The sequence below is a fragment of the Austrofundulus limnaeus genome, unplaced genomic scaffold, assembly GCF_001266775.1.
Source record: "Austrofundulus limnaeus strain Quisiro unplaced genomic scaffold, Austrofundulus_limnaeus-1.0 Scaffold441, whole genome shotgun sequence".
NCBI lineage: Eukaryota > Metazoa > Chordata > Actinopteri > Cyprinodontiformes > Rivulidae > Austrofundulus > Austrofundulus limnaeus.
In genome coordinates this window covers 216,779-231,220 of record NW_013952843.1, presented here as the reverse complement: position 1 = coordinate 231,220, position 14,442 = coordinate 216,779, and the positions used below count along the sequence as shown (strand labels likewise).

Genomic DNA, 14,442 nt, shown 5'->3' with positions numbered 1-14,442 from the left:
CCACTACTGTGCATGTGTGTCAAGGACAGAAAGGCAGATGTGGCAGTGGAAGGTGTCAAAGCAGTTTGGAGAGAAAAACAAAGTAAAGAACAAAAAAAGAAAACGATTAATCGATTATTAAATTAGTCATCGATTATTTTAATAATCGATTAGTTGTCGATTAATCGAGTAATCGTTGCAGCCCTACTCACAATGAGATTATTATTATTTTATTAAGAGAATAAAGTCACAATACTATGAGAACTTTTACACACAAAAGCAGTTTTACCACTGCGTTAAAATGAGGAATGTTCTTTAGTTTCAGTTAAAAGAAATAATCTTTTAGCACATTAGCATCAAATTATCAGAGGCTTTGAAACGATTGTGCAAAAGACCACATGATAAACTGAAGCTGTGATGTAATTAATAGCTGCATTGACAGATTTATTTGTTACATAATTTGGATGAAAGCATTTTACAGTAACAGTGAGCCAAAAGTCATGGAGAACTACTTTAMAAACACAGACACACACATGGCTGTCCACAGCAGGTGTGAGGAAATGAGGAAAAAAAATCAGGAACAGAAAATGTGCATATCCTGTAAGACTGACTTTTTTATCGTAATATTCCGACTTCTCATAGTAAAAAATGATACATATCATTGTGTGGCCCTAATACTCTGTTGTAAAAACAAATAACGTGTATCTGAACATTAAATATCTTGTCTTTGGMTTGTACAGTAAAGTAAGGCTCTGAATATAAAATCTGAATCTGGTTTAGATTTAAATGAACAGATTTTTATGSTTTATGAAATTATCACAGTATGATCGTGTCCATTCTGTTTTCTTCAGTGTGAACCAGCATGTTGGACAAAATCTGCAGACGTCAGCACAAGTTGTGTGAACACTGTAATGTGACAGGGCCTGTGGTGACAACACACTAGTTCTGAAATTCTCCCTCTAAAACATCTCAACACGGTCTTTTTAAAGTCTGGGTAAGTGTAATGTCTAAGAGTGGGGGCCTCTTCTCAGGAATGCACAGATGTGTTACGTCTCTTAGTTCTCCAGCTTCAGATCTCGGCACATTACCATATTAGGGAAAGGAATGCTTAAGGTATACCGTGACAAAATTTATGGTACATCTGTTGAACTACACTGTGAGGCCTATAAAGAGCCTTGCACGCCCCCACCCTTGGCCTTCGTTCTTCATCTTTCTTACTTGGTGAATCATTTGGCTTGGAGGCCACAATTTGGTTTTTGGCTGTAATCTCCTAGACTACAAAATAAAGATTCTTGCTGTTCAACCAGCCTGTTTCAGAGTTTCTCTCTTCATTAAGCAGCAGCAGCTCCGCAGAACCAGAAGACGTGGTTTTTACACCTCATAAGAAACAAAGCTCCAGTCGTAAAGCATTACTAACCACTCTGATAAGAGTTTGAGGATATTCCTGAAGAGAACAGAAGGAAAGACTAAAACCTGCACTTCAGAGGATAAATCGGCTTCAGAGTGTTCAGCAGCAGCTTGTGATGAGCGTGAAACAGCAGAGTGAGCCGACATGTCACAGCCAGGAGTAAATAATTCAAATAATAACTCTGTGTTTCTGTGCATGCTGCTTTGGGTCGTTGAGGCTTACAGGGAGGCTTAGAGAGAACAGAGTCSTCCTTAATGTTCTGAGCAGCGCCCGCGCCTCGCCCCACAATAAGAAGTGGAAATGTGACTGCGGTGGGAAAAGCCCATTACCTGCTGTGCTGATAGAGTCGGGTTATACGCTCCGGGACTCCGAGTCAAACCAAGGACGTTGTATTTACAGAGCTGCTGGGAAGCAGCTACAACCTTGTTCGTTTGGAAGGTTTTAAMTATAAGAACATTAATAAAAAATGCTTTGGTCCTCAGGATTAGTGGCTTAGACAGATAACTTCAGGTTCAGTCCTGGGATTTCATTACATGGTGCCAGCTTCAGCAGTTTGAAGGACAGGAAGCTCTGAGAGGTCAACATGAAAAATCACCACCTTCCAGACAATCACACAGTTAAGACGAAAAAAAAATATTTAAATATATATATATATACACACACATATACACATACTGTATAGGTGGACAAATCTCTCCTCGCTTCTCAAAATTAAGCAATTAAATTTGATATAAAAACATTGTTATTAAAGTCTAAAKTGTTTATTTTGTTTATTTGAGCTCATGCACAACAATGTGACATATTTATTCCTTAGGCAGGTAAACAATTAATACTARCTGCATGAATTCAAGTTCCTAAAATACTTTTAATAAAACCAATTTTATTGACAGCACTGGAAACTAAAAGGATAATTCTAGAGAAAAATATTACAACTGTCATATAAAAAACAAATTTTACTATAAATCCTACTACTTGCACATGTTGGCCTTAATGCTATTCTAAATATAGTATTTATTACATTTTATTAGGTCACCATTTTGCATTCTGTTGATGATGACAGGTTCCAGTTGAGACTAAAAACAGAGTTAAGGCTAAAAAGCTGTAATATGTGCTCAAGTTATACTTTGAAAGTAATTATCAAACATGATGATAATGTTTAGTAAATTAGCTCTGGAGCCACCATAAATGGTTGTATATGACTAAAATGTATGTGGTGTCTACTTTATAAAGACACACTTTGTCCCACTGTCCTTTGCTAATGAATCCAGTGATTTTGACTCTAATCACACACTGTTTACAACCATGTGAGCTTCATTAAAACCTCTCCATTAATTACACAGAAACAAATGAGATAATGCCAATATGCAATATTAATAAAGRTCTTTGTTGTGCAAACGGCTCGGGGTCTTTAGAGACTCACTTACTGGCTTCACCCTCAGCCTGACCRTCGTCTCCACCTGAACCCGGCCTTTAGGACTGCTTTAAATTGAATAAAGGTCCTGGAGTTGTGTAACAGAATTACCAGCTGAGCAGCAGCTGAGAAACACAGGCTGATGTGGATGTAGGTGAGTCACTTGCTGCTGGCGTTCTTTCCTCCTCTTTCTCTCYTCTCATTAATCTGCTCCTGCGTCCTCCCCTCCTCTCCCTCATTAGACTTCTATTTGAGAGTAGATGGGCCCTGTCCTGACTTATAAACGCCTCGTTTTTTACCCTCCCATCAATCCTTGTGGAACACCTGAGGAGGGGCCGCCGCGACAATGTGGCACTCCGGGCGATTAAACGGAGGCGGTGGTGTTTAGGCATCAGGTCCGGCTCGGCGTCAGCGTTTAATAACCAAGCATTCTTCATACGGAGAGGCGAACAAATCGAGCGGCAGAGCTCGCCTCGGCTGACTGCGGCGAGGAATCACACAYGGTTCGGCTGGAACTCTTCTTCCACTTCCAACAAAGTGTTTACAACTATCAACTGCAGGTAACTGAAAATCAATCAGTACCAGGAAAAATACTCATACTGCATCAATATCTCAGCTGATTATTGATTTTCAGTGGTGGACACAGTTCCCCTAAAGCACRAATAAGGGAACTAATTTTTTGATTAGTGCTTTAGGGRTTTTGCTACTTTCTTAATTCATTAGTGGATTAGCACTTGCTAAATTTATGGGCTAAATTTAAAAGCACTAATTGAGTTCTTTAAATATTGATCAACAGCTGAGGGTGAAAGSTGTCAGACGTGTTGGTCACTTCTCCACTAGATCAGTGGTTTTAAACTTTTTTGCTTCCGGCTCACAAAATAACAGCTGCAGAACCTCGTGACCCCAGATATTACTTGTTTACATATGCAAACTTTGCTAAAAACTCTGTTCAACATGGGAATAAACAAACCTAGTAACTATGATACAAATTTTTATTCATTTATGATTATTTAAAAAAATTGCAATAATCATGATTAAAATATTCCATTAGCATTTATTTATTTATTTATTTATTTATTTTCATTAAAACTGATGTCTGGAAATCAACTGGGGACCCTCACTTGATGTTTTGTGACCCACAAAAAGGTCCCGACTCCAACTTTTGGAACACGGGATGTAATATTAATATTCAGCACATAGAAAATATTCTCATGTTGACTCTGAGGAATGTTCCATGGGTCAACTGGGTTTTTAGTGCTTTAGAATTAGCTTTTGCTAAATTTTTAAGTGTGTTAGTGATTTAGAATTAGGGGACCTAAATATTAAAGTTAGTGCTTTAGAATTAGGYGACCTAAATATTAAAGTTAGTGCTTTAGAATTAGGGGACCTAAATATTAAAGTTAGTGCTTTAAGGTTAGCGCAACTAATTTTTAGATTAGTGCTGCCCACCACTGCTGATTTTAACTGTCTGTTACTGCTTTAAAAAGAAATGGTGACTAAATGTTACTGTTTAAACTGCATAACATCCAATTAATCGAGGTCTTGTTTCTAAATCTGTCATATTTATATAAATCATTTTAATATAACTAATGTGCATCTTCTGTCTTTTAAAAAAAAAAATCAAAATAACCAAGCAGTTTATTCCAAAACATCTAACAGAGTTTAAGGCTTTTAATGATTCCTGCTCTAAAACAAAAGTTAAGGTGAAGTCTGGTGGGGAGGATTTATATAAAATGGTAATTAAATTTATTTAAGCTCTGCAGCAAAATCCTGAACAGTGAGCACAGTTTTGCTAATCTGCTAATAGCAGAAGTAGCTTTTCATTTCGCGGATTAGCTGTTTTGCTAACTTTGGAAACTGTTAGTGGATAGATTGGCTTCTGCTAAATTAGTTTAGACTAATTTTAAGTCCACTAAAACATTCAGAAGTGTAACAGTTCTGTTTTATAACATTTATCCTGAAGTATTTATCCTCCACCCCTGCTTCCAAGCAGTGCTGGACGTGTCAGGCACCGTGTGTTGCATGTAGCATCTGTAGCAGCTAAACTTCAAACTAAGAGCGTCAAAAAGAAATAAAACAACATTTAACTATTTTAATAAAATATGGCAAAGAAAGTGTTTATTTGTTGTTTGACTAGCTTCAAACTTGATCAAAGAAATGCTTTTATTCTGAAAGGGGTAAATTGGAATTTTCACAAGTTTAAGCCATAACTCTGGTTTGGATTGGCTGATTTGCTACAGATGATCCCGCCCACTTTCAAATTAAACCAATAGAAAACTAACAACAGTCCACCAGTCTTCAACTGGAAAGAGATGAAGACGTGTCGAATTGGCGGTTAGCGTTAGCAGAGCTAATAATCCTGTAGCAAATCACTGGTTAGAGAAGCTAACTTTCTGGTCAGCTGTGCCCACCACGGCTGTGGAATAACAAACTTGTAATCCCACTTAGAGCAAAGAAAAGCATAAAAAAAGATCACCTGGCAGCAGAACAGTCTACACAGTGGAGACGCTTCTTCTCATTTGATGTCAGATTTAAATGCAAATTAAAGTGCCGCACTTGGCAAATGATGAGTGATGAATCATGTTGAAACATATCCCAGTCTTGTTCGTTGTACAATAATTGCCCCCCCCCCCCCCAAAAAAAAATCTCCATCCTCTGTTCTCTCAGCTTCTGCGAGGTGAGATTGTGACAAGAACATGTCGATCGCCATTAATATTCAGCTTTTCTTGATGGGAATGAAAACTAGAAACATTTTTTGGCTTTTAGGAAATTAACAGTCATCAGTGACTAATCTGTAATAGTCCGTTCTTGTTTAAAAAGCCATTTGTATTTTCAGAAAAGGTAGAAAGATGTGTTAAGCTTAGACAAAAACAGTAAATACTCAAGGTTTGGCATATTTTGTAAGAATGAATTTCACCTGCTGAATTTCATAGTTAAACTAAGATCATCTGAGCTACTAATTGTAGCACGAAATATATTAGATTCACTAAATTATACCCAAGTTTGTGTTGCCTAAAACGCAGTTAACTGTGGCAGACTTTTTCAATCAGTTACAGTGTGAGTCAAAAGTCTCAGGASACTGTCAGAAACAAAAGGGAAAATTAAGTATCTGAATACTCCAGTATATTACAGGTGAGGGCCGCCATCTTGGATCAAGGGRAAGTTTTACCCAATGGAAGTGGGGTGTCTTWTAGCATAAAGAATWCCAGAATTGTCTCAGYAATGGATTGATGCAATCAAAATTTCCAATATCTCATGGTTCAAAAAAATGGTGGCCCTGTTCTGCACTGATAGACGGACCGCCTCACCCATTACCTCATGGGATATTCAGATATTTCATTTTCCATTGTGTTTCAGAAATAAAAGTCTGTCCTGAGACTTTTGACTCACCCTGCAGACYTACATCAAATGATTACTTCCTGAGATTTTTTTTATTAAAATCCATCTAGTGTTCCGTGAGATACTTTGCCTACTGAGCTGACTCCAAATAGCTGTGAAATTTTAACCCTGCTGCTGCCCTTGGGTCAAAATGTCCCACAAGGTCTCAGTTTCACAACTTTTCATGTACAAGAAAACTGAAAGGAGGAAATACGAACCAGTGTTTTTGTTTCACCCTCACAAAAACACAAAAACCTTTGCAGCATTTTTATCTGAAAAAGCATCTGGAACAACATCAGTTACAAAAATTCAAAACATCAACAAACAACCAGTTTAATTAGTGGAGTTGACAGTTTTRCAGCTCAGTATCTGTTGGACACCACTGTCTCTGTATCAGAGGATGGAAGGTAAAAATCAGGCTCTTTCATTCGGTCTGAATGGTTCCACTCAGGCAGTTTGAGGACAGTTCTCACAGATTTCTCTGACGTTATCAAAGTGTCGTAATGTTCCGACGGTGAGATGTTCTCACAGCTGAGAGCCTGACGACACGCAGAGGGCAGATCCAGGGACGAGGTGTCTGACAGAGACTGCTGGTCCCTAAAGCAGCGTTAAGAARGCAGAATCACCTCCGACCCACTAAAGGCTCCAGCATGCTGCTGCCGAACTGCCGCAGTTTTATGACGAAAATTGCGTCAATTCTGTTCGCATTGCCGACATATCGGCACTTCTTGTCGCAACCCGCGGGTCGAACTTTTCACCCCCTCCACATGAGAACACATACGAACTATATGGTGTGATTGGTCAGAAGTTTGTGGGAGTGTTTGTTTGTGCTGAAAGCGCTAGACGTTGCATTTGCTTCAACCACTTGCTTCAAAAAAAGAAAGAAAAAAAAAGTGATCGCTTCCAGAGCCGACTGTTGTACCAGGAAGCAGCGATTTATAAAGATAGTCAATGGCCAAAAACTCATAAAAGGGGATAAAACAGACATTTTTCACGGTGGAATCTGACATAAAAACTTTGGAGCTTAATCCGGGACCAGTTTGTGGATAAACAACGTCGAGTGACGAGCCACAGATTTTTTTTTTCCGCATTGGACTCCCCGGGGAAGGAATCCCATGCAGATTGTATGCTGCAGCGGGAGGGGGTTTCCCAGGAGCTCGGCTCGGGGTGTCTCAGGAACTGTGAAAGTTATGTGTCAAAACCAACGCCGAACAACCACGTGACAGCGCGTCGACCGGTCGGCTGCKGAGCAACCATACTGCGTGCTTTAGCGTTTATCTTCCCGTGGCTCTGACTCTGATCACTCTCTCCATGTCCTGCTGCCGTTAAAGGCAGATGTTCATTGAATTACCTGCGTCTGAGCCTGTTAGCCAAATATTTTGACAGATTTCACTGTAACTCACATGGTAATGACAGGATGTACATGAGTAAAGACAGGCAGCACTGCTAATTAGCATTAGCAGACACAGAAATATCTCAAACTCAGTCTGTTTTAAAGATATTGAGCTAAGTATTGGGGTGGTAGTAGCTGAGAGTCATCCCCAACATTCACTCCAATTAACAGATCACACAATATCCTCGTTAAAAACTTACTGCTACTAGAAAAGGCAGTTAAATAATCCCCAATCATCAATGTCTGTTAGCAAAATATCTCATGAACCACTGGGTGGCTTTAGACGTGCGTCTGGAACTGATTTAAAATAGCTAATCTATGTTAAACACAAAAAAATGGCAACAACTCAGTGGATTTTCCAGAAATTGAGCTAAACGTCGGTGTGGTAGTAGCTGAGACTGATCACTAAAACACACTCTGAGCTGACAGACTGTCTAAATAAAACCTCTGCTCTCTGCCTTTCATCTCGAGGCGATGATCCATCTGTGTGCAGTTGAATTGGAAGCTTTTGTTTACGTTTATGTGATGTTGATATGTTTTAATTTGATTTTCCTGATTAGATCCATCATGAAAACCACGATTTGAAGAAAACAACCCTTTGAATCGGTACGATACAGACATCTGTTAACATCAAGTTGGTGCTGACAGAGAAAACCACAAAAAGTGTCTCATTTTAGAGAAAGTAAAAAAAAAAACTGCTGCTCAGGCAGATAATAAAGAATCAAAGTGAAACGCAGGAAACCAAGTCCCGGCGAGCTACGACAGCTGCCGTCGACGGCGAGGATTATGTGAGAAACAAAAAGGAGCGCTGCGAGTGAATGTGGCAGCCAGTGGGGTAATCAGAGGTGGAGTGTTTAATGAGCAAAACTAGAAGAAATAAAGAACGAGATGCAGCTCTGCAGCAAAAATACAGAATCAAGCCTGAAGGTTTAGTGATCTTGAGCAAACAGACCCAACTGAGGCAAAGCATGACAAGAAAACAAATAAAAATGAACAYGCTGTTAGAAATTACTCCATTTTTGTTTGCTTTTTTTTTGCGCACTTTGGTCCAACTTGCCTGGATTTAATTGTTTTATCAAAAAACCAAAAGTCTGACCTGCAGATTAAACTGTTTACTGTACAAGTTTGTCCTTAAAACCTGTTTATGGAGARGAGAAAAATAAAGTGAATTTGTACTTAGTAACACAGTTGAACCATTTTCATTATTTAAAAGCAGATCGAATCAAATCAAATTGTGATTGATTGAATTGATTTAGAGAGGTGGCCTTGATACCCAGCCTTATCGACTAATATTAGTTGGTTGTGGCGGCCATCTTTTATCGGACTGACTCCGAACGTTCAATTTTTATTCCCCCAAAGTTCCTCTAAAATCTGTCCAGTGCTTCATGAGATATTTTGCTAAAAACAAATTCAATGACAAAATTAGCTTTCAGCGTGCGTTAGGGGCGACTCTCAGCTACTACTGCACCAAATATTAGTTTACTATTAATTCAATTTAGCTTAGATTTGTCTGTAGATTCAACTTTGTTTAAAACTGTCAGTTTTACTTTAGATAAATGATAAAACTGTTGACAAACACGAGTGTTCTCAGACAAAAATCAAATTAAGAGTTCTGAAAGAATTCCGTGTAAAAAGATTAAACTTTAATAAGCTCATTTAGCTCCTTCCTGTTTCTTTTTATTTCTCATTATTACCTTCTGAGCTTTTCATAAGTCATTCCTGGATTCTTTTATCTCTTCGCTCGTCTAATTTTATTATTCAGGCCTTTTCTGTCCCTGGATTCACTCTGCTCAGTGACTCACCCCACTATCTCCTAATCATGTCTAATTTTCTCCTCTTTAACCTCTTTTCTGCCTTTCTACTCCTCTGGCCTCATGTTTTAATCTCTACATCTCCGTCAGCCTCCTCCTTTCAGCTCTCCTCAGATCACATCTCTTTTGTCCTCGTCAGAGTTTAACTGCCGTCCTCCAGCAGCAGGGCTGGTCTCAGACATCTGCCGTAACGGCCGACCATCAGAGATGATGCTGCGTTTTAGATTGGATGAAGCCGAGTTCAAAGAAGCTGCTGGTGAAGAGACCTGCTGCTTTTTATAAAACTCAGACTGGAAAGTTTGCTCTTCTAAAGCTACTTTTAGCATCCAAACTGGACTTTGGGTTTGCTTAGTCTCTTGCCCTTTGGRTTATTTTGTTCACTTTGACCAAATTATTATTGTTTTTGTTTCATTGTTTTTTTCCAGTATGTTGTGTTTTGATATTTTTTAATTTTCTACATACAACACTTTGTCTAACAGCAGCCATGATAAAATGTACCATATAAATGCAATTTATTTTGACACTTCTAGCTAGCKTTTTATATTTAGCCTTTTGCCACATCTAACTAGTGTTTTATAGCTAGGCTTTTGCTATTTAAAGCTAGCTTGTTGCCACTTCTAGCTAGCAGTTTGCCACTTCTAGCTAGCAGTTTGCCACTTCTAGCTAGCAGTTTGCCACTTCTAGCTAGCAGTTTGCCTCTTCTAGCTAGCAGTTTGCCTCTTCTAGCTAGCAGTTTGCCACTTCTAGCTAGCAGTTTGCCACTTCTAGCTAGCATTGTGCCACCTCTAAATAGCCTTTTGTTACTTCTAGCTAGCCTTTCGCTACAACTCAGTTTTAGCTCCTTTAGCACTGCATTGTGAAGTCACTGTATTTTTACACTGATTTATAGCTTCAGTTTGAGCAGCTGAACAAGAATCTTTAAGGGTTTTCTTTGACCGGCTCACGCTCCATCCAACAACATTACAAGACCCTCTGGCTATGATCTTCAGATAACAAGACTTAAGCCCTAAAGCTGGAAAAAAACTGAATGGAGTGATAAAGAATTACATGAGGGTCTGATGTGAGTAATTAGTGTCATCACATTCAGTAAGAAAAAAATTTTTTAAACTGGAGAAATAAATAATAAATTTACAGAATCAGCCTCTAGCTGGACGCTGACCTTTTAAATAAAATGTATTTTTCTGCAGGAACTGAGCTTATTATTGGTTAATGCTGTTATCTGTGTCAAGTTTTAAACATAAAATACAGTTGTTTCCAGCTTTTTTGCAGGCTAAGGTCAATTAGCAGTGGCGGCCATGTTGACAGGACTGATTACGCAGAAGATTTTCAGTCATGTGCTGAGGCCGATTAGCTGTGACTCATTAAAACGACGCATCTTTAAACAACATGCTGATGTGGAACTGAAATGCATTTTTTAAACGTTTGTTCCAAGATAAAAGATAAAATATCAAATCAAGCAGTTTATTCAGGTTGCCGTTTATTTTGGTGAAAGATGAGCTTTTAGACGTCGTTCAGTTAAACTGAACCGTGAGAGCGGAGTTACTTTATCTGAAAACCTGCAGTGTGCACGAACGCAGGCAGCTCGCTGAAATCCTCGGAGCTTTTTCTATTTGTCCTCTGTGGTGTTTGTGTGACGGCGCAGCTGCTGTGACTTTGTAGCCTGTGTCAGATATGACATGATCACCCGTACTTAGCTCCGTGGGGCGATTGATACGGCGGAGAGCGCTCTGCAGGAGTCGCATCACACGGAAACAGATGGGCCGTGTCTCTGACCTCTCTGAATCCTAATGTGAGGGAGCGCGCTCGTTCCTCAGAGCTGCCAGGGCTTTAACGCAGGAAACACACGTACACAACACCAAAATAAACCTACAAACATTACTGTGTTCTTTAGCATGCAGCACGGCTTCATGGCCAGACGCCATCTTTGTTTTGAGGATGCTGATGGAGGTTTATATTCTGAGAAAACACATTTTTATGAAACTTTTAGGTTGTAATAAATCTAATTTTATTGGATGTTAAAACTTGGGTTCATACAAAAAAAATGTGCATAAGTTTCATGTATTCACAATATATTTATTGACCAAGTCTGGTTTCAGCCAATTAAAAAAGGATTACATTCAAGAAAAACAATGATTTCTTTTAAATTATTAATTAATTAGGATTTATTATAAAGTGGTGTAACTCTAATTACCTCATTTGTTAGAATGACAAATGGGTATTACATTAATTCTTTCAGTATTTGTTGGCAAATTTAAACCAAATGAATAAAGTTTTAAAAAGATAAAATATTTATTTTTTTAAATAAGAAACTGAAAAACAAAAAGGTTTTTACTATTTTAAAACAATGTTTCCATCTAATGAAGTCTTGCAGGTAGAAAAAAAATTCCTAAAACCAGAACAGATTTAATTAGCCTAAAAAGTGAGCGGAGCAGAAACACTGGTGCATGTTTCAGTGAAGAGCTGCGTTTGTTTACTTTGTTGTTTCTGGGTCTTTTGGGAAATTAGCATCGCAGGTGTCTGTCAACAGACCGAGTTTGATCAATGGACCTTTGGGCAACAATCACACTTCTCAGCTGTTTGGATCTCCTGCTGTTCTGTGGATTTTCTATCAGAACCTCATGTTTATTAAAGCAGGACCTGCCGTCTCGATCTGCTCGACGAGGGCGGGGGGCAGAGGTGGGCACGAATCATARGACTAATAAACAACCAGCTACCTAAAACGCACATAAACTGCAGAATCTGAGGGTCTGACGTCCGACGCTCACTGCAGTACGACTGCTTTCTAAAATATCATTTGGCTGCTCCGAGTGAAAAAAAAAAAAAAAACGGGTCTTGGTTGATTTCAAACTGATCCCAGCCTCGTTATGAGCCCACGGGTCCGTTCCTATCGAAAAGTTCACCATCTGCRGCTTTCAAGATGGCATCTATTCCAGGTGCGTTTTTCCATAAAAGCACATTCTGCTCACATTCTGAGGAAGGAAAGGAAACGGTTTGAGGAGCGGCCTGCAGTCCTGACCTGCCGACAACAGAAACATGTGCTGAATTTTAAACCCACTCCTGGGCTGTGGCACAGTCTGATCTTGACCTGAACTGACTTAATATTCCTGTTATTAGGACTTATTTACTTAACTTATCTTTAAATTTTAAAACCGTTCTTACTTTTGTCTGTTTAAAGGAGTAATTTAGTTTACTGTTTTAGGAATAAAAGCAGAGTTTTGAAACCTTTGAAACTCCCAAAGTAACTCAACCCCATTTTAGATGGCCCAGCACTTTGAACAGAAACAACTTTTTGATACTTTTGTTACAATTTATTAATGTTTGTTTAAATGTGGGACTTTTTTCATTCAGACCTTATGAAAAACTTTTTATCTACCATATGATTATAGAGTTTTATATTGAGAAATACTTTAACAGTAATATGTAATACAGCCCAAAATGTACATGGTATTTGCTACCAATACCCAACGTGTATCTAGTACTTATTCACTCCCATCTTGTATCTAACCAGTACTTACTCATAAATCTAACCAGTACTAACTCATATCTAACCAGTACTTACTCATTTATCTAACCAGTATTTACTCATTTATCTAACCAGTACTTCCTTGTAAATCTAACCAGTACTTCCTCGTAAATCTAACCAGTACTTCCTCATAAATCTAACCAGTACTTCCTCGTAAATCTAACCAGTACTTACTCGTAAATCTAACCAGTATTTACTCGTAAATCTAACCAGTATTTACTCGTAAATCTAACCAGTATTTACTCGTAAATCTAACCAGTATTTACTCGTAAATCTAACCAGTATTTACTCGTAAATTTAACCAGTACTTACTCGTAAATCTAACCAGTACTTACTCGTAAATCTAACCAGTACTTACTCGTAAATCTAACCAGTATTTACTCATTTATCTAACCAGTATTTACTCATTTATCTAACCAGTACTTGCTCATGTTACCTGGTACCAGGCTGTATCACGTTACCTGGTACCAGGCTGTATTATGTTACCTGGTACCAGGCTGTATTATGTTACCTGGTACCAGGCTGTATTATGTTACCTGGTACCAGGCTGTATCATGTTACCTGGTACCAGGCTGTATTATGTATTACCAAAGATGTGCCGTGAATCGTCTACAGAAGAAATAAAGAGATCTGTCTTCTACAATAAATGATGTCATGCAGTCTCTCTGTCTAACCTTTCCCTGATGTCTTTGACTGAATTAAAGTGAACCAGGCAGATGTCAACAAAAGGCCAATGGGAGTGGGTGACCTTTCTTTTGTGTTCAGCCAGCCGGCAGAGGTGCATTATGGGAGAGTTTCTGACCAAATGTGTCCTGAATTCACATAAACCCACACAAACACAACAACACTGATWTATTTTCTAAGTTGTGTTGTTGTTTCTTCCCAGCTGAGAGCAYCAGGACGGCTAAATGTTGTGTTAACATTTTACCAACATAAACCATCACCGTTGACACGTCGGTGGTGTGATGATTACAAACGTCCAGAGACGATAAAAGTCATCCATCAGAGACACACTCTCCAGATGAGAGGCATAGTGTGGACACACACAGGGATGCAGTTGGCTTCGGGGGGAAAGGAGGTGAAGCGTGTAAGCAGCAGCTRCGCAGACAGAAACGAGGAAGCGTCGTCTCCCGRTGAACACCAACAATCAAACACGTCTTCGGTGTGTTCCAGCCCGAGCCCTCGGGATGTTTACAGAACTACAGAGGATGAACACGGGATCCTCCTGAATCTGGGCTCTTTGTTACCAGGAGAAAATTACGAGGCAAATCCAAACGGAGAAGAGAAACACCTCATCTGTTATCGTAAAGATTTTTATTTCCAGTTAGAAATGATCTCCTAAAAAAGCTCCTGAGCCGCGATGAGAAAAGTATTATAATCTTTGTGATAAGGAGGAGAATTTTTAGACGATGGTGAGAATTCAGACAGAAATAATATCCAGGGGTTTATGGAGATAATAAGCTCAATGACATTATAAAAAGGCATAAAATCATAAGAGTGTGATTCTTGGTGATATCAATATGAATTGGGCTGATAAAA

At 38.8% G+C, this 14,442-nt stretch overlaps 1 protein-coding gene and 1 long non-coding RNA gene across 2 annotated transcripts in view; one reads left to right on the top strand and one right to left on the bottom strand.

The window, feature by feature from the left end:
- The window catches only part of LOC106529416 (uncharacterized), a 5,255-nt gene extending 4,011 nt beyond the window's left edge, over positions 1-1,244 (top strand). The window contains exon 3 of the long non-coding RNA XR_001311639.1: positions 831-1,244. This is a non-coding gene — a long non-coding RNA (uncharacterized LOC106529416). The remainder of the gene's footprint in view (positions 1-830) is intronic.
- Positions 1-14,442, bottom strand: part of whrna (whirlin a) — a gene marked incomplete at its 5' end in the record, with an annotated part of 132,335 nt that overhangs the window by 37,646 nt on the left and 80,247 nt on the right.